Source organism: Lissotriton vulgaris, chromosome 3_1 (assembly GCF_964263255.1).
Source record: "Lissotriton vulgaris chromosome 3_1, aLisVul1.2, whole genome shotgun sequence".
Lineage (NCBI taxonomy): Eukaryota > Metazoa > Chordata > Amphibia > Caudata > Salamandridae > Lissotriton > Lissotriton vulgaris.
In genome coordinates, this window is record NC_141689.1 from 1,571,443,688 (window position 1) to 1,571,456,661 (window position 12,974).

The following is a 12,974-nucleotide window of genomic DNA, read 5'->3' on the forward strand; positions in this document are numbered from 1 at the left end:
TATCGTATGCTAATTAAGTTCCTTGTATTGTACTTTTACCTCTGACCTCATAAAGAGTCCAGAGGGGTTGTGTTTAGAATAAATACATTATATTTGATATATACCTAGAGTGGTGATCTTTCATTTGGTACTCAAGAGATTATAAATGGTAAAACAACTTGCTTAACTCGTCTCCAAGTCTTAGCCTGAAGGCTACTCTCCACAGCTATCACTAAGTATAGCATTCTATAAGGTTGACTGTATAACCTACCATCAATAAGGGTCAATTGGACTGGTGCAAGGTGCCCACTAGAATAGTGGACACCATATACCAGGCAAACATCTCACATTGGTGTGCAGCGGATGGCATAAGAGCTTGCACTTGTTTTACCAAATAATCTTGAGAATATCATTTGAAAAATCACATCAAGGTACCTGTAGGTACATATAAATCAAGATTTATAATACATAAGTTCTACTGAACTTAGCAGTTGTAGGTGGTAAGGGGCGGGCTTAGCACACCCTGACTACAACTTCTAGAGAGGTTCTAGTAGGAAACAAGTAGTGTAGGTAGGTGCACACACCACACCTCACTGGTCATGGCTTTAAGGGCAGGAGCAAGGGCCTCTCTGCCAGATGTCAGCAATGAGCAGACATCTAAATATGACATATGCACTTTCCAAGAATTGAGAGGCCTGTGTGCCATAAGAAAATTAAAGCAAGGACAGAGTCCCATCACCCAGCATCTGATAGATATCCTAGTGGCAGATGACTTAGCAGTAACAGGGATGGGGGTCATCCATCATCAGAAGAGGATCCTAGTGGGACTGCCCACCAGGACTCTGAAGAAGAGGAGGACGACCAGAATGTGGTTCCTGAAACCCATCTGGAGGACACAGGACTACCTGGAGATGTGGATGGCCATGATAGGCCTTTCTTCATCCCCCCAAGTTGGCCTACTGGTTCGACCTAGAAGACAGAGATCTCTCTCAGGAGACTTTCACCATTCTGGTTCATCAATAGGGTCCTCTGCCTCATCTCACAGGAGGAGAACACCCCCTTAGAGAAAAGAGCATAAAGCTAGAATGAGAGAAGTCAAGCTTAGGATCAGGAGGCAAGAAATTGCCCTTGAGAAAGAGACCCCAGCTCTTGAAAGAGAGAGAAAAGTGTATGGACTAGAGTTCACTGGTGGCAGCAAAATCCCTAGTGGTAGGGATAGGTCTTATGACCATAAAAACCTAAGCAAGATTGTCCCTCCCGATCAGAGTGGGGATGACATCCACAAATGGATAACTGCTTTGGAGAGGGCCTGCAAAGTACAGCAGGTACCCCAGAGTCATTGGGCAGCAATCTCGTGGCTCTCCTTTGCAGACAAAGGTAGAGACAAGCTCCTCACTGTCAGAGAAGAGGATGCTGACAATTGCAATGTCCTGAAGAGTGCTATAATAGATGGGTTTGGCCTAACCCCTGAGCAGTATAGGTTGCTGTTCAGAGATACCCAGAAGACACAGACTCAGGACTGGACAGACTTTGTAGATTGTGCTACTAAGGCGCTGGAAGGCTGGTTACTGGACAGTAAAGTAAGTGACTACACAGCATTGTATGACCCTATAATGAGAGAATAGATTATTAATAATTGTCAGAACCAGTTATTGCATCAACACCTGGTTGACTCTGATTTGACGTCTCCACAATATTTGGGTAAGAACCAGGGTGAAGCAGAAGATACAGAACCAAGGTGAGGACCAGAAGAATCAAGACCAAAAGGGCGGGGAGAAAGCAAAAGACCAGAAGTCTTCTCAAGGTCCCCAAAAAGCTTCCAATGGTGGGAGTTCCCAAAAATCCAAAAAGAAAGAAGGTCCAAAGAAACCCTGGTGCAAGATTTGTAAAATTAATTCTCACTGGACCAGTGATAGCCCTAAGAAGGAGACAGCTCCAACCACCATTGCCCCTAAGGCAACTGTTACCCCTAGTTCAGCTCCAAGTGGTGGTTCTCAACAGAAGGGTATAGTATGGTTAACCTGGGAACTGAGATGGACTCTGGCCTAGTCAGAGTACCAACTCAAGCTGTTTTGATCTGTGATGGAGGCATGGATATGTCCATCCCTGTGAGTCCCAATAACTTGGGTAGGTACAGACAATGTCCTTTAGCCAATGAGAGAGAGGCTCAGGCCTGCAGGAACACAGGGGCTAGTGTCACCATGGTGATACCTGACTTTGTGGACCCTGGACATATCAAACTAGGTGAAACCTACCTAGTGACCAAAGCTAGCAATGTCCCTACCACACACAGTATGGCAGTTGTTAATTTCTCCTGGGGATGGGAAACTGGCCTTAAGAAGTTAGTTCAGACCTCCCTGTAGAATGTTTGCTTGGCAATGACCTAGAGACTTCAGCCTGGTCTGAAGTGTAGTTTAGGACACATGCAGAAATGTTGGGCATATCAGCACATGTTCTTGCTGTGACTAGGTCACAGGTCAAAAATTGCAACACTGAACCGGCACTGGATTCTGGAAGAATGGACCAGTTGCCTACCAGGAAAAGGAGCAGTAGGGTTAAGGATGTGCCTCCCCCGTCTCAGAAAGAGGATCAGCCTTCTGAGGAAGCTGATTGTGAGTCTGGAGAAGGAACGGTCCTAGAAGAACTTGAACCTGATCAGGTTGAATTTCTTTGGGCAGGGGGACCTTCCAGGGCAGATCTGAGGCAGGCACAGTTGGACTGCCCTTCTCTTGAACCCCTCAGACAGCAAGCTGCTGCTGAGGCTGCAGGGAATGCTAGTGGAACCCATAAAGCTTATTGGGATGAAGGGCTCCTGTATTCAGAGGCTAGAGACCACAAGCCTGGTGCTTCCAGGAGGTTGGTCATACCTTTGGCATTCAGGGGCTTCTTTTTGACAGTAGCCCATGCCATTCCCCTTGCAGGACATCTTGGCCAGAACAAGACTTGGGACAGGCTTGTCTCTCACTTTCACTGGCCCCACATGCCAGAAGACACAAAGGAGGTTGTCGCTCATGTGTAACCTGCAAAGCCAGTGGCAAAGCAGGTGGCACTACAAAGGCCCCCCTGATACCACTACCTGTGGTGGGGGTTCCCTTTGAAAGAGTTGGGAGCGTGGAGAAGTGTGGCTCAGGGGTTAGAGGCGGCAGACCTGGAGCCTGAGTTCGGCCCTGGACCAGGGTTCAATTCCCCGCCTCGGCGGGTCTTGGGCTCAAAAATTCCACGGACTCGTTAATTCTTGCTCCGGTGCCTCCTCGACTCACGGGTTCACACTCTGCGACTCTGGGCAATAGCTTGCTTAATCTCCACAACGGCCCCTCGCGGTGGGATGCCTGGCTTTCACCTTGTGGATACCCTGCCAGGGTTATCTCACAGGGGAATACCAGGACGGGTTCCCTAAGCAAGCGCTGAGATGCCCCAGGGTAAGTCGTGCGCTATATAAGTTTCATTCATTTCATTTCATTTCATTGACATTGTTGGACCAATGGATCTCCAAACAACCTCTGAGCACAGGTGTATTCTGGTGGTAGTGGATCATGCCACCAGATACCCAGAAGCTCTACCACTTAGGACCACTACTGCACCTGTTGTAGCAAGGGCCCTCTTGGGAGTTTTCTCAAGAGTGGGTTTCCATAAGGAGGTTGTATCAGACAGAGGTGCAAACCTAATGTCTAGTTACTTGACTGCAATGTGGAAGGAGTGTGGAGTGAACTATAAGTTCACCACAACCTATCGCCCACAATACAATGGTCTACTTGAAAGGTTCAACAAGACCTTAAAGGGTATGATTAAGGGTCTCCCAGAAAAGCTCAGGCGGAGATGGGATATCTTGCTACCCTGCCTTTTTTTTTGCTTACAGAGAGGTTCCACAGAAGGGGGTTGGCTACAGCCCTTTTGAATTTTTGTTTGGGCATCCTGTAAGAGGACCCTTTTGTCTGGTGAAGGAAGGATGGGAGTTACCTCTCAAACTTCCCAAGCAAGACATTATGGACTATGTACTTGGCCTCCGCTCCCGGATGGCTGAGTACATGAAAAAGGCATCCAAAAACCTTGAGGCTAGTCAGGAATTGCAAAAAGCCTGGCATTACCAAATGGCTGTGCTGGATGTTTACCAGCCAGGACAGAAAGTGTGGGTGTTGGAGCCTGGTGCCCCAGCAGCTCTCCAAGACAAGTGGAGTGGACCCCACACTATTGTTGAACAGAAGGGAGAAGTCATCTATTTGGTTGATCTTGGAACTCCCAGAAGCCCCCACAGGGTGCTCCATGTCAACAGACTGAAACCATATGTTGACAGGGCAGACATGGGCTTGCTCATGGCTACTGATAAAGGACAGGAGGAGGAGAGTGACCCTTTCCCAGACCTGCTCTCTCAGAACCCTGTTGATGGTTCAATTGATGGTGTAGCCTTGGCAGGTAGCCTCACTGACCAGCAGCAGAGTGACTGCAGAAAAGTTCTGCAGACATACAGACATATGTTTGCACTGACTCCAAGTCAGACTACCTGGTGCACTCATGAAGTGGACACTGGGGACAGTTTGCCTGTTAAAGGTAAGATTTACAGGCACCCTGATCATGTCAAGGACTGTATCAGGACAGAAGTTCAGAAGATGTTGGAATTTGGAGTTATTAAACCTTCAGATAGCCCTCGGGTTAGTCCAATAGTCCTGGTGCCAAAACCTCACACCCAAGATGGTAAGAGAGAGATGAGGTTTTGTGTAGACTACAGAGGTCTCAATGCTGTCACTAAGACAGATGCCCATCCACTACCCAGAGCAGATGAGCTCATAGATAAGTTGGCCTCTGCCAAATATCTGAGCACATTTGATCTGACAGCTGGCTACTGGCAAATCAGGTTAGCTGAGGAGGTCAAGCCAAAGACAGCATTTTCAACCCCTAGTGGGCATTATCGATTTGTGGTGATGCCCTTTGGTCTAAAAAATGCACCTGCCACATTTCAAAGGTTGGTGAACTAAGTCCTCTCAGGCCTGGAGGACTACTGTGCAGCTTATCTTGATGATATTGCTGTCTTTAGCTCCACCCGGGAAGATCACCTGATCCACCTGGAAAAATGTTTTGGAGGCCCTGCAAAAGGCAGGCCTAACTATCAAGGCTACCAAGTGCCAGATAGGGCAGAGTCGGGTTGTGTATCTGGGCCACCTTGTAGGTGGAGGCCAGGTTCAACCATTACAGAGCAACATCCAGACCATAATGGACTGGGTTGCTCCAACTACCCAGACTCAGGTCAGAGCTTTCTTGGGCCTGACTGGGAACTATAGGAGATTTGTCAAGAGGTATGGTTCCATTGTGACACCCCTGAATGACTTAACTTCTAAAAGAATGCATAAGAAAGTTCAGTGGACAGCCAGCTGTCAAAAGGCATTTGATGACCTGAAGCAGGCCATGTGCCCTGCTCCCATTCTGCAAAGTCCAAACTACTCCAAATAATTCATTGTCCAAACAGATGCTTCTGAGTTGGGGGTAGAGGCTGTGCTATCACAATTGAATGATGAAGGTGAGGACCAGCCAGTAACTTTTATTAGCAGGCTGACCCCTAGAGAGAAACGTTGGTCAGCTATTGAGAGGTTTCTCTGTGCTGTGGTTTGGGTCCTGAAGAAGCTGAGGCCATACTTGTTTGGCACTCACTTCACAGTTCAGACAGATCATAAGCATCTCTTGAGGCTAAAACAGATGAAGGGTGAACATCCCAAACTACTCAGGTGGTCCATTTCCCTATAGGGGATGGACTATACAGTGGAACATAGACCTGGGAGTAACCATGCCAATGCAGATGGATTCTTCTGATATTTCCACTTAGAACATGAAGACTCAATTGGTCAAGGTTAGTTTAATGTCCCTGCGTTTGGAGGGGGGGTGTGTGTAGGAGAGTAGGGTCTGTTTCCTAGCCCCGCTTTTTGCTGTGATTCTCTGTTTTTATTTACTTTAGTATGGCTGTGGCCCTGCTAATCAGGCCCACAGCCTAGCTGTCCTCTCTCTAAATTGATACCATGTACTTTAGGTACATCCCAGATTGGTTACTGGGTCACCCTTGTGAGCCCCTGTATAGTGTAGCATAGGTACCCAGGGCATAGGTGCACCCTAGTCCTACCAGGGGCTGCAGCATGTATTGTGCCACCGGCTGCAGCATGTATTGTGCCACCCCTGGTTAGCCTTCCAAACTGACACCACAGGTCTGTTCTTACAGCCTGGGTAAGGTGGTGTAATCGCCCCTTACTTAGATATAGTATACCTATATCTACCTTATATATAGAAACCTATTCACCTATAAGCTACTCCTAAGGCAGACCTCGACAATCATGGAGGTAGAGTGCTTGGTTTTATGTAAGAGGGTGCCCTAGCATGAGCTGAGCCCCTCTGCAGCTTTCGGAACCATATCCTTATCGCTGTTCTATGATATAGCCATACCATATACTCTTAAATGCATTATAATCCTCGCGGTTAATGCTTACTCTGGTTTGGCTTTATCAAAACATGTCGTGTAAGATGTCAAACACTTTGGATTACTACCCTCCACCCCCCCAGCCAGTTCTGGCGGCGGGGGTAGCATTCCACCCTTCTAGAGGGAGAAGACATGTTGTAACTGGTTTACCCGGTTAAAGTTAAACAGAGCCCCAGTATCACAAAATGGATGCTGCTGCCACAGACACTAGTCTGCCCTCCTTCTGCTGGACGAAACTCCAGCAGGGGAGGCTTGGACAATAGGTTTCTTGTCCAGGGAGGTGCCAGCACCTCACTAGACAGGCTCTTGTGTCTTGGGGCAGGGTGGGTTGCATTTAGTGAATGCTTTTCAGACACTGCCTGGGGCACACAAGGTGCTCTATGCATTTCCCATTTCAAACCGGTTGCTGGGGCACTCAGCCCCAGCTCTAGCGTGAAACTGGACAAAGGGAAAGGGGTGTAAACACCCCCTCCCCAGGTCCACCCATAGGAGGGACCTTAGAGTTAGTCCAACCCCTAAACTTACTATAAGTATAGAACCCCAGTCCCTAGGACTTTAGATTACCCTGGACAAAACTCTGCAACATATATTCTGGACCTTCGACATTCCATTTCGACTGGAAGACGGAAGAAATCTCCCTTGTGGTCAAGGAATGACCACCCTGTTCACACAGGCACCAACAGCATCTTTACCAGTCTGCATTTTCGAGGCTCCCGCTAGACCCTGAAGATTCTTTGACACAAGATACAGACTTCTAGACATCTCTGACCCGGACCTTTGCTCCCAGCAAAGCTGAGACCTGTGGCGGACACGTGAAACGTGGGACCGGAACTCCTGGACATCCTGTATTTCGCTACCTGCATCAACTTCTCGAGGTATCACAAAGTTGTGCATTGGGGTGCTTGAAGCTCCAGCCCCGAGCACCTTTTGCACCGAAGCTCAGAGGCCCATACTCCACGAGTGTCCCGTGGGCCTGCTTTGTGCATTTCAGCTTGATGCGTCTTTGCGGATCCTAGTCCATTGGCTCTTGAGCCCCCAGGAAGACCACTCTTGAAACTTCTTTGCTTTCCTTGTTGCTCCAGGCTTGCTGCAGCTTTTCTGCAAAGGAGAAGCACCCCAGACCTTGCTGGTCTGCACCGAAGCCAATCTTGACATCTTGCGTGGATTGCGTTTCTCAAGGCTTGTTGGGTCCAATCTGGATACCGATGCTGCAGTCAACTAGATCCTTTGTGAGACAGCTCAAATCCAGCTCCTGGTTGTCGTCGATGCATCCTTGTTCTTTTTTTTTTTTTTTGGTTAAACTTTTTATTTGCAGACATACAGATGATGCAATCAGCATTGGCACAGTTCCATAAACAGTAGGATGTAAGCATCAAGATTATCATTCGTAATACAATGGCCACCACACCTTGTACGTCTACAGCCCTCATTGAATCTCATCCCACGGAACACAGTAAAAGTCAATCATATGTAGTCCTTCAGTACAAAAACAAGATCCCTGTTCCGGCCATTCTGATATCTGCAATATTTTCGTTTTTTTTTTTGTTTCTTCCAACAGTTCCCATTTCCAACTATCAACGCCTCCCCCCTCCCCCCACCCCACGAGAACTCAGGTAAGTGGCTTAAACTGCCACTCCTATAGTAACTTAACTGTGCAGTCATATAGCAGTGTTTCCATGTGTCCTTCCCTTACCTCCCCCCTTATCCCCCCCCCCCCGGGGGCCCCCCTCAGTGTGCTAACAGTAGTCGGTTAATTGTGCATCATGCTCCTTCCTTTCCCCTTCCAGTATCTCACATAGTCACCCCTTCTCCTCCCTCTTCAACAGTGCTGGGCGGTCTCAGTGTGTTCCCCCCCCCCCCAGGCCCCCGTCTAGTCCGTGGTAGTGCCTCCACTTTGCCCATACTCTTTTAAACTTCTTGGGGAAGCCTCTCGCCTTGTACGTCACCCTTTCCGCAGCCATGTATATGTCTAGGCCCCTCCTCCATTCCTCTATCTCAGGTATGTTCTCCGCCCCCCAATGACGTGCGATATCGCGCTTTGCCACAACCAGCGCCAATGTCAGGAAAACCAGGTGTGGTTTGGGTAGATCCACATCATTGGTCATGCCCAGGATGGCCAATTTCGGGTCCTGCTCTAACGGTACCTCAAGCACTTCCCGTAATTCAGTGAAGATAAGGGACCAATAGGCCTGTATCCTGTCACATGTCCACAGAGTATGATAGAAGTCTCCGCCCCCTTGCCCACATCTCAGACACCTGTCATCCGTGGTCTTTCCCATTTTATAGAGCCTAGCCCTGTCAAAGTAAACCCTGTGTAGTATTTTGTATTGGATGAGGCGGAGGCGGGATTTGATTGCCACCTCCCTTGGATGCATTAGTATTAATTCCCAATCTATGTCTTCTACGGGGCCAACCTCACCCTCCCAAGCAGACCGAAGCCTCGCCAGGTCCCCCAGCATGTTGTTTGTGAGGGTCTTATAGGTTAATGAGACCGCCTTATTCGGTATCTTTTCCTGCAGCAATCTGCCCTCCAGGGGGGCAAAGTCCTTTATCCCCTCCAGTTGCAGGTTCTGCGCCCTCCATGCGTGGCGTAGTTGGATATATTTAAAGTGTTGCGATTTATGCAGCCCAAACTCCCTTTCCAGCACCGCGAAGGGTTTCAAGACTCCCTTTGCGATGACGTCTCCTATTGTCGAAATGCCTATGTCGTCCCATCGCTGGAATCCAGTGAGGCCATACAGTTCGGTCATCCACTTGCAGTGCCAGAGTGGGGTCTGGCGGGTTGCCTTTTTATCCCATCCCGTGCGCTTCATGGCCAATTTCCAGGCCCGGAGGGTAATAGTCGTGGCCGGGAGCAAGGATGAGGTGTTCGCTGCCCCGTATAGGTATTTCCACAGAGTGGAGGAGGACATTTTTGCCCGTTCGAGTGCATACGTGGGGTGGTCCGCCGGTGCATGCAGCCACTCGTTTATGGGTGACACATGCTCCGCCCAGTAATAGGCCTCCAAATTAGGCAGGGAGATACCGCCACTGTATTGGTGGCGTTGTAGGGTGGAGAGTGCGATCCTGGGCTGTTTCCCCAACCAAATGAAGGCCCGGAGATCCGCGTGCATTTTACGTATTAGGGCGTCCGATATCAGGTAGTACTCATTTTGTAGAGCGTACAGATATTTAGGTAGCGCAATCATTTTATAAATCGCTGCCCTGCCAAGAAGCGTCAGGGGGAGCTGATGCCACCTGTCCATGTCCGCCGTGGTGTTCGTCATGATCCTTTCTATGTTCGCCTGTCTGGACCGTTGCCTGTCCCTCGTAAGGTACACCCCCAGGTATTGGAATCCTTTTAGGGACACCACCAATTTCTCAGGGAGGGCTCTCCCTACTGCTGTTCCTTTAGGGTCGTATAACACTGATTTATGCCAGTTGATGGCGTATCCCGAGTGGCGGCCGTATGACTCCAGCTCTTGGAATATTTCGGGAACCGTTACCTCCGGGGTAGTGATGTACAGGAGGACATTGTCCGCATATAACGACAGCTTCTTCTGTGATTCATCCGCTTCCGATATCCTAAACCCCGAGATCCTAGGGTGCTGCCTGATCCTGGCCGCCAGAACCTCAATGACCAATGTAAATAATAGCGGCGAGAGGGGACACCCTTGACGGGTCCCCCTTCTGATCGGAAACTCCCGAGAGAGCCTCCCATTCACTCTGACCTTAGCACGTGTGTTGTCATATAGCAGGGTGACCCACTTACGGAAGTTGGGGCCAAGGCCGGCTTTCTGTAGTGTGGCATCCAGGAACGGCCAGTGAACTGAATCAAAGGCCTTTTCGGCGTCCAACGAAAGAAACCAGTGTGGTCTCTCCCTGTCCCCCACCTCTTGTATCCAGTTATGTGCCCGCTGTAGGTTGAGTTTCGTGGCCCTGTCCGGCAGGAATCCCGTCTGGTCCAAATGCACCAGGTCAGGGAGCAGCCCCCTCAGCCGCACTGCCAGAATAGAGGCCAAGAGCTTCGCCTCCATGTTCAAGAGGGATATGGGTCGGTACGAGGCACACTCTTCCCGCGGCTTTCCCTCCTTGTAAATAGGGACTATGGTCGCCAATGTGAGGTCTGCCGGCAAGTGTCCCTCGTGGAACGCCGTGATGAAGAGTTTCTGTAGGCGGGGGGCCACCATGTCACTGGTGCCCTTAAAGAACTCCGGTGGGAAGCCATTCGGACCCGGTACTTTTCCAGGTTTTAACTGTGCGATGGCTGTTCGAACTTCTTCCAGAGAAATGCCGGCCTCTAAGGCCGGTAAAGCCTCCGATTCCACGACTGGGAGCTCGACTTCAGTCAAGTACCTCAACACGTCTGCCTGGTCTCCCAAAGGTTGGGCCTCGTAAAAACTCCTATAGTGGTCTGCGAACACGTTCGCGATATGGGGGTCCGAGCATATTAGCCCTCCCTTCTGATCCATGATGCTATCCACCCAGCGTTATGCCCTCTCCTTACGGCCAAGCCAGGCCAGGAGCCTGCCCGACTTATCCCCCACATCATACAGCCTATGTAGGGTCGCCAGGCTTTGAGTTTTGGCCTCGTCCGTGACCAATTCCTTATATAGTTTTTGATTGTCTAGCAATTTACGCAGGGCCATTGGGTCTTTAGTACGCAAGTGCTCCTCTTCTAGCTCCACTATAGTCTTCTCCACCCCTCCTACCTCTTCCTGTACTCTCTTCCTCTCATCCCTAAGTCGACCGGCTATCCTGTCTCTCATTACCGGCTTCAGCGCCTCCCAGATGGTCACAGCCGAGTCCACCGACCCTTCATTTTCAGCCAGGTAGACCCGGAGGTCCGCCCTGACACCCTTGAGGATTGTCTTATTGGTCATGTCGCAGGCAGACAGTCGCCACGTCCTCTCCCTCCCATCTGTAGACGCGCCTACCGACACCAACAGCGGTGAGTGGTCTGAAAGGCCTCTCGCCAGATAGTTAGCTGTCCCGTCCATCGTCACCTCCTGTCTATGCATGAAGACATAGTCCAGCCTGGAGAACGCCTTGTGCGCAGCCGAATAAAAAGAATAAGCCCTGGTGTCCGGTTGCCTCAGCAGCCACACGTCTGTTAAGCCCAGCGTGGAAACCATTTGGGCGAGGGGCGTTTGGGTTCCCGACGATCGTGGTTCTCCCGACCTGTCTAGACCTCTATCAAGTACGTCGTTAAAGTCGCCCCCCACAATCTGAGTCGTGTCCGCTGTTTCCAAAAGTATGTTCGCCAGTTTCTTCATTGCGGTTGCCTGCAGTTTGGGTGGTGCATACACCGAGACCAGAGTGTAAGTACGTCTGTGCCAGATCCCTTGTACCCCCACACATGTCCCCATCGGGTCCCCCCAGGTGCGTGTGATCTGAAAGGGCGCAGTGTTCTTAACCAGTATGGCCACCCCCCTGGAGTCCGCTGTGTACCCCGCATGTCCCAGAACCTTGTACCGTCCCCTAGCTATAAAAGTGCATGTCGTGCTTCGTAGGTGTGTCTCCTGTAGCAGAATGACATCAGGGCCTATACGCTTAAGGAAGTTATTCACTAATCCCCTCTTAATTTTATTTCCCAGGCCGTTGACATTCCATGTCATTACCTGTAGTTTAGTGTTATCCATCACTGCGGCCATCCATGCTTCCCTGACCCATATCCCCGGGGCAGGGGGTGCGGGCGGACATCCCTCATCAGAAACCACATTGTGTACCTATCGCCATGACTGCATTCCCTCAATGAAGTACCCCCCCCTTCCCCACTCGAACCAGAAAAACCAGGAGAACAATCCCCACCACCACCCTCCCCACCCCACCACTGCTACCCGGCCAACCCGCCCGTGCAACCATTGACGGTGCGGACCACCAGCTAGCAAGGTCTGTCGACCCCCTTAAAACAAACCCCACTAAATTATAACCAACTTTCTAGTCTCTGAAAATATGGAATAGTCAATGCCTACCCCAAAGAACTACAAAAGAATACTTGCGTGTCCCAATTCAAAGTACTGCCTTAAAGGATCACAGTCCCAAACTGTTCATGAATGCGAATCTTGTGTGTCTGGATCTGTCGCCTCTGCGTTCCCAGTTTCCCCCCGTTCAAGCTCCCTTATAGCCTCTGCCAACGGGTGTTGTGACTCCTCCGTCTGCCTTTCAATGTCCGAGGGGGTCGCATCTTCCTCTAAGTCCGTTCCGGTCCCAGACCTCGGGGGTACGCTCCCGGGTCCTGGTCCCCCCGCAGATTCCTCGCTATGATTACTGACGGTGTCTGCTTCCCCTCGGTCTCCTCTCGTTGATCCCTGCTGTGTGGGGTATGGAGTGAGTTGCGTCTTCCGTTTTGCCCGCTGTCGCCTCGACCTCGCCGTTCTGGATGGACTCCTCCTGAAGCTGGCTGCCGCCATTTCCTCCCTGATCCTGCGGCCTTCCTCTTCTGCCTCGTGCAGCATCGGTCTCTCCTCCAGCCAGTGCCATGCTTCCTCTGGGCGGTTAAAGAAGAGAGTCTTGCCTTTGAAGATGACCTTTAACTTTGCATGGAAAAGCAGCATATAGG